At 43.7% G+C, this 13465-nt stretch overlaps 1 long non-coding RNA gene across 1 annotated transcript; it reads right to left on the reverse strand.

The window, feature by feature from the left end:
• Positions 1–7119: 7119 nt before the first annotated feature.
• Positions 7120–13234, reverse strand: LOC135904457 (uncharacterized). Its single transcript, XR_010565120.2, has 3 exons — positions 12843–13234; positions 10447–10589; positions 7120–9347 (listed from the first exon to the last, which is right to left on the reverse strand). It is a non-coding gene; the product is annotated as an uncharacterized lncRNA (long non-coding RNA).
• Between the last annotated feature and the right edge of the window lie 231 nt (positions 13235–13465).

Consider the following 13465-nt stretch of genomic DNA (forward strand, 5'->3'; position numbering starts at 1 on the left):
CTCTTTATATCGTGCACATACTTATTATCCTCCAATGTATGTATGTTAAAATCAGCACCACAGACAAAATGAATATGTTCAACTAAGCAGAATTTCAAAAGCTTACTCATTGTCGTCGTCGTCATCATCATCATCATCATCGTCGTCGTCATCGTCATCATCATCAGCCTGTTTTATGTCCACTGCGGTAAGAAGGCCTCTCCCTGCGCCAACCGATTCCAAATAGCGCCCGCGAATTTCCTGATTTCATCACTCCACCTTGTCTTCTGCCGTCCTCAACTGCATTTCCCTTCTCTTGGTACCCATTATGTAACCCTACAGGCCCAACGGTTATCTAACCGGCACATTACATTACCTGCACAGCTCGATTTTTTTCTCCTAATGTCAATTAGAATTTCGGCTATACCTTTCATCTTTCAGTGGCTGCCGGGACATTGTGGCGTCGTTGGTAATCACCTCGCCGATGACGCTGCCCGACGTGCCCAGGCTGGCGCACCGACACTCGTTATGCCTTTATCGAGAGTAGACGCTGCAAGAGAGCTTCGCATGCAGTCTCCCTCGTGCCATCATACCATCACGTTAAGTTACTGGCATACACCACAGAACTCTAAGTGTCGTTTACACAGCCTCGACCCATCACTGAAACTTACATTACCAGCGAACCTTCCACGACGTGACGCAACACTGCTGTGTCGGCTGTGGGTAGGAGTAGCATTCACCAACTCCTACAGCTATCGTATTGGAATGGCGAACTCACTAACGTGCGCTAAGTGCAAGTGTGAAGAAACCATCAGTCATCTTCTGTGCCACTATTCTCGCTTCGATAATCAACGTCAGACTCTCCAGTGAGCCTTGAATAGACGGCATGACAGGCCATTTACGAAAGCGAAGATCTTGGGAGCCTAGCCTCACGGTTCATTAGCCCAGAAAGCAGTTCGAGCGCTTTTTCACTAGCTGAAGGCAACAGACTTGAGTGCCCGACTATAAACATCCTACACCCAACTTTTCTCTCACCCTCTTTCACTCCCCATTCCCCTCCCTACATGTAGGGTAGCAAACTGGACTCAGTCTGGTTAACCTCCCGGCCTTTCCTTCTTCCCGTCTCTCTCTCTTTCTCTCTCTCTCTCTCTCGGCTATACGCGTTTGCTCTCTGATCCAAACCGCCCTCTTTCTGTTTCTTAACGTTATGCCTAGCAATGTTCATTCCATCGCTCTTTGCGCGGTCTTTAACTTGTTCTCAAGCTTCTTTGTCGGTCTCCAAGTCTCTGCCCCACATGTCAGCACTGCTAAACTGCACCTATTGTACACCTTTCTTTTCAATCATAATGGTAACCTTCCAGTCAGGAGCGGACATTGTCTGCCACATGCGATGCAAGCCATTTTTATTCTTCTATGAATTTCATTCTCATGATCATGGTTCCCTGTGATTAAATGACCTTGGTAAACGTACTCCTTCACACTCTAGAAGCTGACTGGCGATCTTGAACTCTTGTTTTCTTGGCCGGCTATTCATCATTATCATTGTCTTCTACATATTAATCTTCAAGCCCACTCTCACATAATCTCTCTATTGAGGTCTACAATCATTAGCTGTAATTCGTCTGCAGTGTCGCTGAATAGAACAATGTCATCGGCAAACTGAAGGTTGCTGCGATATTCGCCGTCGATCCTCACTTTTAAGCCTTACAGTTTAATAGATTGAATATTTCTTTCAGGCACGCAGTGAATAGCGTTGCAGAAATTGTCTCTTCCTGTCTGACCCCTTTCATTATAGGTATATTCCTGCATTTCTTGTGTGGAATTAAAGTAGCTGTGGAACTTCTGTAGAAATTTTCCAAGGTATTTACGTAAGCGTTCTGTACTCCTTGATTGCGTAATGCCTCTATAACTGCTGGTATCTCTACTGAGTCAAATTCCTTTTCGTAATCTATGAAAGCCATATCTAGAGCCTGATTGTACTCGGCGGATTTCTGGATTTTCTGATAACTGACATCGATGTGATCCATTGTAGAATGTCCCTTGCTGAAGCCAGCCTGTTTCCTTGGTTGACTAAAGTCCAGTGGTGCCCTTATTCTATTGTAGAATGTCTTGGTGAATATTTTATATAATACTAGGAGTAAGCTAAAGGGTTTATAATTTTTCAGTTCTTTAACGTCTCCCTTTTTAGGGATTAGTATAATTTTGGCATTCTTCCAGTTTTCTGGGCCACTTGCAGTCGATAGACATTTCGTACAGAGACTCGCCAGTTTTCTAAACATTATGTCTCCTTCATCTTTGATTAAATCGACTGTTATTCCATCTTCTCCTGCCGCTCTTCCTCATTTCATGTCTTGCAAGGCCCTTCTGACCTCATCGCTAGTTATAGGTGTTTCTGTATTCTGTTCATTATTGTTTCTAATTGAGGAATTCTAATTATAATTTCTAATTGTATCCTGACTCCTCTAGATATTGTACAGGTCAGTATAGATTGCTGATGATATTACCCTACTTATCTTTCAGTGCATAGATCTTGGTTTGTCCTATGCCAACTTTCCTTCTCAGTGATTTCATGCTGCGTCCATTTTTTACGGTTTCTTCAGTCTTTCTCACGTTATAGTTTCGAACATCACTTACTTTCGCCTTGTTGATCAGTTTTGACAGTTCTTCGAATTCTATCTTATCTCTTGAGTTGGACACTTTCATTCTTTGTCGTTTCTTTATTAGATCCTTAGATACTTGGGAGAGCTTGCCTACTGGTTGCCTTGGTGCATTGCCTTCCACTTCAGTTGCTTCCTCTGAAGCCAGCCTAGTTACGGATTCACGCATTGCCTCTATGTCATATTCATCTCTCTGTTCTAAGACTGCATATTTGTTTACAAGTGCCAACCTAAATTGGTCTGCTTTTACCCTCACTGTGTCTAGGTTGGCCTGTTTCTCCTTGATCAATTTTCTGTTTCTCTTTCTCTTTCTGTCTTCAAATTGAAGTGAACCCTAGACTTCACTAACCTATGATCACTGCACTTTACCCTACGTCACTTCTATATTTTGCACTATGCTGGGATCGGCACAAAGTATGAAATCAATTTCATTCCTTGTTTGACCATTACGGCTTTTCCAAGTTCACGTTTTGTTCCAACGCTTCCTGAAGAAGTAGTTCATTATTCGCAGCTTATTCTTTTCCGCAAATTCTACCAACATCCCTCCTCGAGTGTTCCTAGAATCCACGCCGCAGTTTTCAATTGCTTGTTCACCAGCCTGCTTTTTCTCCACTTTTCCATTGAAGTCACCCGTTACTACAGTATACTGAGTTTGCACTTTTCGCAGGGCTAATTCAACATCTTCATAAAACTGTTTTATTTCTTCATCGTCGTGACTGGAGGTTGGAGCGTAGGTTTGTGCTACCTTCATTCTGTACCTCCTATTAAGCTTTATTACAACTACAGCTACCCTCTCATTAATGCTGTAGAATTCGTCAATGTTGCCCGCTATGCCCTTATGGATAGGGAATCCTACCATTAAACAACCAACGGCCTATGGATGTCCAGCAGAGATTCGAAGGGGGGGCATTCGAACGTCCCTAGGACATATGTAAGGAACAGGTGGGTCATTCTTAGATGTCCATGGGATCGTCCTATGCACGCGAATTAACGTTCATAGCAACATCCCATGAACGTAATAATCGGATATTCGGGCGTCCAAGAGATGTCTAAACATTATTATTGCATAATCCCGAGTACGTCCTAAGGACATTTTTGTCAAAATGTACGTCGCTTTTGCCTAATTAAATCTCAGTAACGAAAAAAATTACTGGCGGCTACTCCACTGCACTGGAAACGATATGTACTACGTTTCTTCGAGCAACGCCAATAGTATACACTCTAAAAACAAAGGGAGTACCGGGCACTCCCTTTGAGGGAGTAGCGGCTTGTCCCATATTTCACTCTCTTTTCGAGAGTAGATCGACCCTCTTTGAGAGAGAGTAGGTCAACTCCTGTTGACAGAGTTTTGTTACTCCACCGCAAGGGATTGCTAGTACTCTTCCGCAGAGTGATAATACTCTTCCCACAGGGAGTGCTAGTACTCTTCCGCAGAGTGCTAATACTCTCACCGCAGGGGTAATGGCACTCCACCAGACCGAGTACTTCTACTCCCCCAAACAGAGTGTTAGTACTCTTCCCAATACCCTCTTAGCGATGTCCTGGCCACGCATGCAGGCAGGAAATCAGATCAAATTAGGGTCGCTGATATACTGTTCCCTAGGCGGCTCCTCAGAGTCAGTAGCCCAATTCCAAGCGGCCTACAGAATAGGCGTGAGCAAAGTTATGCAGGATTTTAAAGTCATTTTTCCTGGCTATTTGCTGCCTACCATGAGGCGTGACTGCTCGGAATCGGCCTATGCGTATGCGTCGCGAACGCCACTGCGGAGAAAAAAAAGGTAATCAACATTTAATCTGCAATTATCTTCGCACATTTCACAATCAGGAGACACATCGTCTAATTAGAACAGAATATAGTCGAGGGAATCACATAGTTATGGAGAACCACATTGCTCTATACATCACGTGGATTCGAACCCGCGTACACTCGCATCTATACAATTCAAAGCACACATCCTAACCATTACACCACAAAGCCACCACGCTCAGACGTGTTGTTTTAGGGGTTATATATATAACAAATGTATTTGAGGAATCGGCTGCGGTGGGTGGAGTTTCTCTGCAGTGTGCTGTGATGTTGTGTGCTGGAATACGTTTGCGTTTGCATCATTTCCATTCCTTGCTACGACTAACGAAGGAATACAACGTAGACGACGACGTGAGAACTATTCACGGCTTGTCGTCACCCCAGGAAAATAACAAATGTGCCGTTCAGCTCACGATCGAGTGCTTTTCCAGTCCATGCATTATATGTTCTCCGAAAATACGCGGATACAAAGTATCGTGCCAACCATCCACGTATGTGAATTTAAGTCGCGCGTATACTGGTGAGCATGTCTGTTTATTTTTTCCGCCAGTTCCATTCGTATGTGGTTAACTGCGACGCCAGTACCAGGCATTTCGACGTGCCTCACGCTGCCGTGTAGGCGTTCTTTTCAAGTGCATTAGTTTAGAGTTCGGTTCAGTCCGCTGTGAGCTGTTGTCCTGCATTAGCAGCGGATCGTTAGCGTTTTGAAGAGCATGCATTCCAGCATTTGGAGACTGCTTATGCCGATAGCCGCGTCACATGCATCGGCACGCATGTTTAAATGACTAATGTGTCCACTTGTTACGCGTGCACTGCTCGTATCCTGTGGCAGTGCTCGTTCTAAAAGCTTCGAAGACCATCTACATTCATACGTGTGTTCAATATATATGCACAGGATGGACTTGTCGGCTAGTTGGTTGAGCATTTTAGAAGAAACAGCACAACGCAAGGACGACGCAAAAACATGGACCACACCACGAAGCACTGCTGTGGTTGATGCTTTTTTTCGTCCTGGTGTTTGCGCTGTTCCTTCTTGCACGATACACGCACACCACAGGTAGGCAAAAGTTTAGGAGCATAGGGTGTTAACTTTGTTTTCCCCGTTTCCTCTCAGTGTCAATGGCACAATACGCTTACCCTCATATTCAGAAATGCATCATAACTTGAAGCCCATGCTTGACTTGATCTAAATGACGCAAGCCGTGAACGCACCAAAAGAAAGGCATTGAGCGTCTAGGGGACGTTCGCACCAGGCGTCGTTTATATAAAGTCAAGCATGATCTTTGTATTAAGATACATATCTGAATATGGGGGTTAGTCATCTACTTCTCACAGAAAATGTCGAAGAAACGCCCACCAAAACCAGGCACATTCGTAAACTTAACTAGGCAATACGAAGCTCCATAGAAAAAGAGTGGTATTAAAAGCTTTCAGTATTTTGCTTTACTCCAAAATGGTTGCGCTCTCGCGGCTTCAATGTATAGAGATAGTGCAGCGTTAGCTAAAAAGCATGAATTTCCAAACTCCGCGCCAAAATAAGCTTGTAAAATTATTTAGGTGCTAGAATCCAGGGTTTGTAGCTATCCTTGAAAACCCTTTATTTCTAAAATGCCATTTTCAAGGCATTGAAAACCCTGGAATTTTTAGAAGTACTGGTAAGTCCTTAAATTTGTACACTTGGCTAGACTTAGCAGACATTGCCAAGCGTTTTTTTTTTTTTCCTTCTGTGACACTCTTCACATGTCACAGAGAATTGTCTGTGGAGGTAATAGAAAGAAAGCGACATCCTTAAAGTTGAAATTACAAAGGAGCAGCAGATACCAGTTTTAGGCACACGGAACCGGCGACAAATGTACTTGGAGGAGCAGAAGCAGGAAGCTCAACAGTTGAGGCATTCAAAGAAAAGCCGTGATGAGTAAATCGAGAGCTACAGACACAATAAAAGGAAATTACAAACGACTTGCTTATTTGGTGGTGAAAAGCTGAGGCAACAGATGACATCACATGCACTGTCAAACCAGACAGTATTCAAAAACTGCAAATGTTGCAGGTCCAAGTAGTTAATTGTGCTATTGCAGAAAAACTTTGAGCGCTTTTTTGAAATGCTTCCTCGTGTGCGTTTAGTGTGAAAGGCAAATTAGCAGTCTTTCAAATGTTTGAAATCAGTGAAATGCGCTTTGTTTTGTTTTCTTTTGTTTGCATTAAAGTTAACGATGTTGTTGAACAAGTTATTGCCTGTCCAAACTACTAAAAAAATCGCACGAGGTCCTTGAAGTTACTGTGTCGGGGCCTCGAAAGTTCTTGAATACCATTGCATTTTTTTCTTCAATATCGCTACGAACCCAGTAGAACAACTGTCATGGAGTAAAAACCTTTGCTGAACAGGGGCTTATACGAAGAGCACAGGAAGACTAGAAATGCAGTAGTAGGCATGGAGGGCCCTGAAAGAAATGTGCCACATCTGCTCGTCTGCCTTATGTTTCCGCATTTACTGTCCCATTTTTAATAGAAGTGCACTTACTGTTCTACTCCAATAAACGCAACATTACCAACTCCAGTGTGGGGCAGTCCTTCAGCCAGTGCAGAACTCTTTCTGTACATCCCTGTCAGCCCTGTCATTTTTCCAGCATTGTAGTACAAGATTTGTTAAACTGGTTTCGCAGAATATGAGCAGTATACTCTTAAACTAGCTGTTTATTTGTATGCAAAAGTTCAGGTCCTCAGTTTGGTTGCATGACAAATTGCCATACCTCAATAGATACAAGAAAAAATGTTATTAGAGTTCAATAAAATCCAAACAGTAATAATCACAACAATATAATGACATACATTTCTTTGGGTACGTATACAGCCCATGTCTTGGCACTGTATAAATTCAACTATACATCGCAAGTACTGTGTCCTGACCACTATTATTCACATGTGTAAAACCATCACAGCAATTCTTCAACAAATATCACAGTGATTAGTGACATACACTTTGTAACTGCTTTACATGAGCATAATGTATACAAATGGTCCCTGTGTACCTACACATGACTAGTGCCACCCGAGTACTATTACTCACAGGTGTAAAACTAACAAAGCAGTTCTTTAAAAATATCACAGCGCTTAGTGACGTACATGCTGTAACTCCCTTGTAAAAGCTTAATACAAACACGTGAGCACACAGAAAGCTAGCAGTGCGCCTACATGGAAATACCACCGCCTCAATACTAATTCACAAGTGTACAACCAACCAAGCAGTTCTTTAAAGAATATCACAATGCTTAGTGACATACAATTTGTAACTAGCTTATATAAGATTTATACAAACATAAGAACATACCCAAAGCTATCGGTGCACCTACATGGAAGTGCGGCCATCTGAACACTATTATTTGCAAGTGTAAGCTCAACAGAAAAGTTCGTTATAGTGACGCCCATTTTGTAACTGCCTTATACAAGCTTAGTGCAAGCACAAGAATGCGAAAAAAAAATTAAAAACTTGCTCTATGAATACACAAACAGATCAACACAAATGGTAAACACCGCTTTGAAGACACGTGACCGTGACAAAGCGCAGTGCTGTGCCGGTTGAAACTGCCATCCACAAAAGTATTGAGCAATGCTTAAACCACACGCAATAAAGTGCTGAAAGACTGCATCTGTAACGTACCTATTTTACTTCAAATTTCTTTGAATATAGGGCTCTCTTGCAGATAAGGCATCTAATCCAACTGACCTGATTTTACACCTGCTAAATGCATACAATGCACTCAGATATAACTGGTAATAATAATTATAAAAGGCATTTAAAAACTTGATAGCATGATGAAGATGCATAACTAGAAAAGTTCTGTCCCCCTCGTACTTGTTAAAAAGGTGTAAGTACGACACATGTTCTTTTTTTCCACAATTTTTGCATTAATGGACACCCGGGAACCTCGAACCCACAAAAAAGAAGGTACTGCTGTGTTAATAGTGTTGTGAATAATTTTTTGTGAAAGCTTTTTACAGACAAGTTGCAGTCTCGTTTCTGGAGGTTGAGCTGTATCATGCAAAATAACATGGAAAGTGGTCACATGGGAGCATGACACTATGCCATAATGTTCGTTTCAGTTGACTCTCTTGCCCTACAAGTCAGTGCTCACTGTGACCAGTGATGGAACAGCAGTGTCTGTGTGATTTTCATCACACTTCTGTCCTATGCCATCTTTACCAGAGTTGGCGGCACATAGATACCCAAATTTCGATAGTGTTGCTTTCTCAGGTAGTTGTTTTTGATTTGCTCAATATCAGTTGGCACTTCAGCTGCATCAAACTTCTTTTTTACCTCTTCAACAACAACATAAACAACAATCTTATGACACCTGTGTTGTCCTTCTAGTTGCCTACAAAGACCAGTTAATCTAGCAACAACACTGAGTCTGTACTATCTTCTAATGGGGAAGAGGTGTGTCCCACCATGTGTTACACGTTGTTGTCGCTATGTGGGCTGGCTGGGGAGGCAACAACTGTAATATGTTTGCATATTTTAAAGTGATGCTTGTACTGTGTTATAACACCTAACTTAGTCTTGCACTTGCTGCACAAGAACACTGGCTCACAGTCGTGGTGAAAAGCTTTTGTATGTTGAGCAAATGAGTTGTATGCACTACAAAAAAAGTCACAGTGATAGCACACATGTTGCTCTACCGGGCCTGGTGCGGTTCCTTCTGTCACTGCTGCTGATGCTGACACACTGCTCCTTGCCTCGTACACTGTTGCAGCTGCAGTAGACATGGCCGTCTCTGTATCTATTGCTGCCGTGCCACCTGTCATGGTAACTTCTGGTGGTATCGGGCTCACTTCTGCAACAGAGATGTCGTTTGCCCCTTGAGGGCTCTCTTCATCAGGGCCAATAATTTCGTAGGCATTGTCTCCTGCATCGAAGAACCAATAAGAACAGCCTGAATTAATAAACATAGCTCTAAAAAGTACGGACATCAAAACTTAACCACAATCTTTGCACATCAGTGACCAGGCTTAAGGAATAATACTTGCAGGAGGAGTTACACAATTGTGTGCGTACATTACAGTTAAGCCTCATTAGAAGAGATACTCAAGAGGCACGGGAAACATGTCTCTCGAAACCAAAAATTTTAAAACACTGAGGAGCCAGACTAGATCACCTTATTATGCATCATCACTAAAATATGTTTAGATATATCTGAAGGAATAATTGCTCAGGGTGGCTTAAAAAGCCCCTAAACCACTTCTTGACATTTTTTGAACATTTCAAGTAAACATGCGCATCAAAATCAGAATGCCGTCACAATTGACGATGCCAAACGCCACAGTGCGTAGCACTGTGGGAGCACCACAATATGACGAAAACGACCCCGTGCGCCTCTCTGGACCTATCCTGCACCCTGCAGTTTGTACTGACATCACCAGGCTGTCTCTGATGATGTCACCAGTTTCCGGTGCTGTCGATTGGTCGAACGAAAGTGTACGACTGCCGGCAAGGCCTGCAAGCAAATACACACTCCTCCCTCGTCGCGTTGCTCGCGATGCCATTGTGGGCAGCCAATGGGGGCAAAGAACAGAAACGCCAACAGACGGGTCTCCCTATGAGGCTCTTCAACTAGAGTCACCATACAGTTCCATTGTATTGGCGAGGTCATTAGCGCCACCCCTCGCAGGATGACGGGCCTGCGCGGCAGCAACAGAGCTCGTTGGTGATGGCCTGTCCCGTAACATTTGGAGGTGTACTAGGCGAGGAAAAGACGATACTGTCCAGATGGCGTGTACCAGATGAAAGAGTAAAATGAGCGGGGACTACTTTTCGATAATCAAACACGTAGCTCCACTATTACTGCACCGTTTTGAAAAATTCTCGTGGCTACGTGTTCGTTGCCTTAACATGTACAACTGCAACTAAATTTCAACCTCGGTGGTTTAGGGGCCCTTTAAAGAAGACATTCACAGCTTTTTAGTCACAACATTTGGTCAAATGGCACACCCAATATACCCACATACTAGTTTTCTTGTCCAAATTGCATGGCAATGTATTTTGATTTTTTGGCATTGGCTCCTCTGCACTACGTGAAGTCGCCCTGCACTGGCTCTTTCACATCCTCGTGTCCTTGCAGCTGCCTTCTTGAGTTATATAAAGCGGGTGCCTGAAAAATATCATATGCAAAAGTCAACACAAGGGCATGGTGCAAAACAACATCAAGACAGTCAAGGCCATGGCAATAAAAGAAAGTCTTAGCTCTTAGTCTTTTTAGTGAAATGCATGCAAAACATCCAAATGACTGCAACAGTCAACTGCTAAATTAACTTCAATTTTAGATTTACACAAAAAAGAAATAACGGACAGTTCATCCTCGTTCGGCACGAATGTTAGAATACTCCTGCTAATGAATAGAATATTGGTCATTTTCAGACATCATAGGTCTGTGATGAGCCTGGTGTATCGCAAATACCATTTGTGACACATCCTAAGCACGTGCCCAGTGTGCCCCCCGCACCATCCCTGGTTGTGCCACTGCTGAAGCCATAATTTGAGGATTATAGCTGCAAACATGATGCTCAGTAGGGATGAAAATATTGTCCTTCAGTTCAATGGATATATGGATGTGCCTATAAAAAAGGGCAACGAGGCTTGTTATGGCAAGCTTACCCACATTTCAATACTAACAAGAAAGTTCTCTGCGGCCTGCATCTAAGCTTACTAAAAGGCATGAACTTATTTTCATGTATGAGGTGCACAATGGAGTTCATTTTTGACAGACCCGACTACTGCTGCACTTTGAAATCTAGCATTTTAGATTCCCGAAGGCATGTAAATGTTGCAGTTAAACCGCAGTTATTGGTTTATTACACCAACCTATTGTTCTGTGTACGACAGACTGGTAACACGGAATTAAAGCAACATTTTATTTTGATATTTTATTTCTCTACTAAAAATATTCAAGCGATAAACATATTTTGATCTGCCATGCAATAGCAAAATGCACACATTACGCTTGTAACCCCCAAAGGAAGGCTGATTTAGCTATTCATATGACATAACTCTGACACGCCAACTCATATTAGTAAATGCACAGGCATGTCCAAAACAATAAGCGTATGCAAAGCGCCCTTGCAATTGTGATTCCACACAGCAGCCGTTATATTCGATGCCGATGCATAACTAGCTGTTCGACAATTCACCGAGTTCGTAGACATAAGCATCCTTTCAGTTTCGCACCGTGCACGAAAACCGCAACAGGAGACAAAACCAGACCTACCTATAATCACACCATTTCAATACATGAGCAAAAACAGTTCAGTCTTAGGGATAAACACTGTGAGAGCGATTTAGTGCGCGACGGCTTCGAGCGACAAAACGGGCCGTCGCTTGAACAGATGGCTCGGTTCTGGAAATTTAGAAATCATCGCTCGTCGCCCGAAAGTGCTATGAGCGACTAGCCAATAGCACGAAGCCGGAACTAGATGTATACATCGCTCAAATACTACCGATTGTAGCGCGGAACGAGCAAATGATTCAATTTTTATACGTGCAAGGATAAGAACCAATGGCAAGACCTCCGGAAATATTTTATGCTACTTTTTTAGTAAAATACATCAACGTAAATTACTAAAGCACGCGTCACGCGATTGCAGCCCTCATGCCGGCAACACCGGGGAGGCGTCGCTCAATATCGTCGCTCGCACGGAGTACGACTTGTAGGCGACGAGCGAACGCGACAGCCATCTCCATCGCGTCGCTTGTAGCTGCCGCGCGCAAGATCGCTTATATGGGGTTCATACTCTTTTCAGCATAAAACATGGATTCCTCATGCGTTTTCAGTAAGTTCAAGATAACGCGCCCAACTGACCTCTTGCAGCATGCAGCTGAATGCCTGCGGCAAAGTTTCGAACTAGCACTGGTGCTGCACGTAACTTCAGTGGTCGCAGATTCCCCCTGCGCGAGACACCGTCAAGCGCGTGGTTTATTTATAAAAAAAGCATGCTGCCAGCAATATGACGCCTTCTGTTATGCGATTCCTTAGTTCAACAGCGTTCCGTACACAGTAGACTGCTAAACTGAATAAATTCAAAGACACAAAACGCACGCTAATCATGCTCCGCATAGGCTCGGAATCACGGGCTGGTGAACGAACCATTTTAAGCGTCCTCTCGCCTGGCGTCTTATTGAACATACCATAGTACTGGCAGCGTTTGCGATCTTTAAAGCTCTTACGGTCAACGGCAACGTGATAAAATCACATGCAGTTATCGCGACGACTGGCTTTTTCGATTGACATGGAGAGACACAGCGCGTATGCCTAGTCCTTTGTCAATCGCGTCGGCTAAGCGCAGCGACGACTTCCTGGCGATAGCATGACATATACGGAGAATGTGCACCTAAGTTAGCATTCACTTACCGTGGAGGATTTGCTGTTATATCCAAGGCATGACGAACGACTGTCGTATTTTCGTAGCGACGCGAGATGGCTGACATACGATCTCCGTTGGCTGGCCTTCGCGGCGGTGTAGCTCGCTGTACGGATCACCTTTCTCCGGTGCTGTGTTGTTCCGCGATCTTGAGCGCGCGCGCGCGGTGGAGCAAATCCGAGTGAAAAAGTAGAGCGCTCGCTACGCGTTCCTTTGAACTTCGGCGGCCTGTTCTCTTAGAAGCAACTGCATGTAATAAAGCCACAATTAGGTTTCTGGCCTCCTGTAACAAAATCCCGCCGGACAGATGTCCTATTCTGCCGTCTAAGAATAGGACACACTTTTGGCACACATAACTTCTTACACACGGGAAACGAGCCTCCAACCTGTGGTAGATGCGGGGAGAGGCTGACCGTCCTCCACGTCCTACTGGAGTGTCGGGAAGCCGAATCGGAAAGAAAAAAACATTTTCTCTTAGCATACCGGCACCACATCCCCCTTCATCCTGTTATGTTACTTGGCCCAGAACCACTCTTTGACACCAACGCCGTCCTAGGTTTTTTGAAAGATGTTGTGTTGCATATTATTAGCCCCACACGTTCGTAGCGCTTCC

The sequence above is a fragment of the Dermacentor albipictus genome, chromosome 7, assembly GCF_038994185.2.
Source record: "Dermacentor albipictus isolate Rhodes 1998 colony chromosome 7, USDA_Dalb.pri_finalv2, whole genome shotgun sequence".
Taxonomy (NCBI): Eukaryota; Metazoa; Arthropoda; class Arachnida; order Ixodida; family Ixodidae; genus Dermacentor; species Dermacentor albipictus.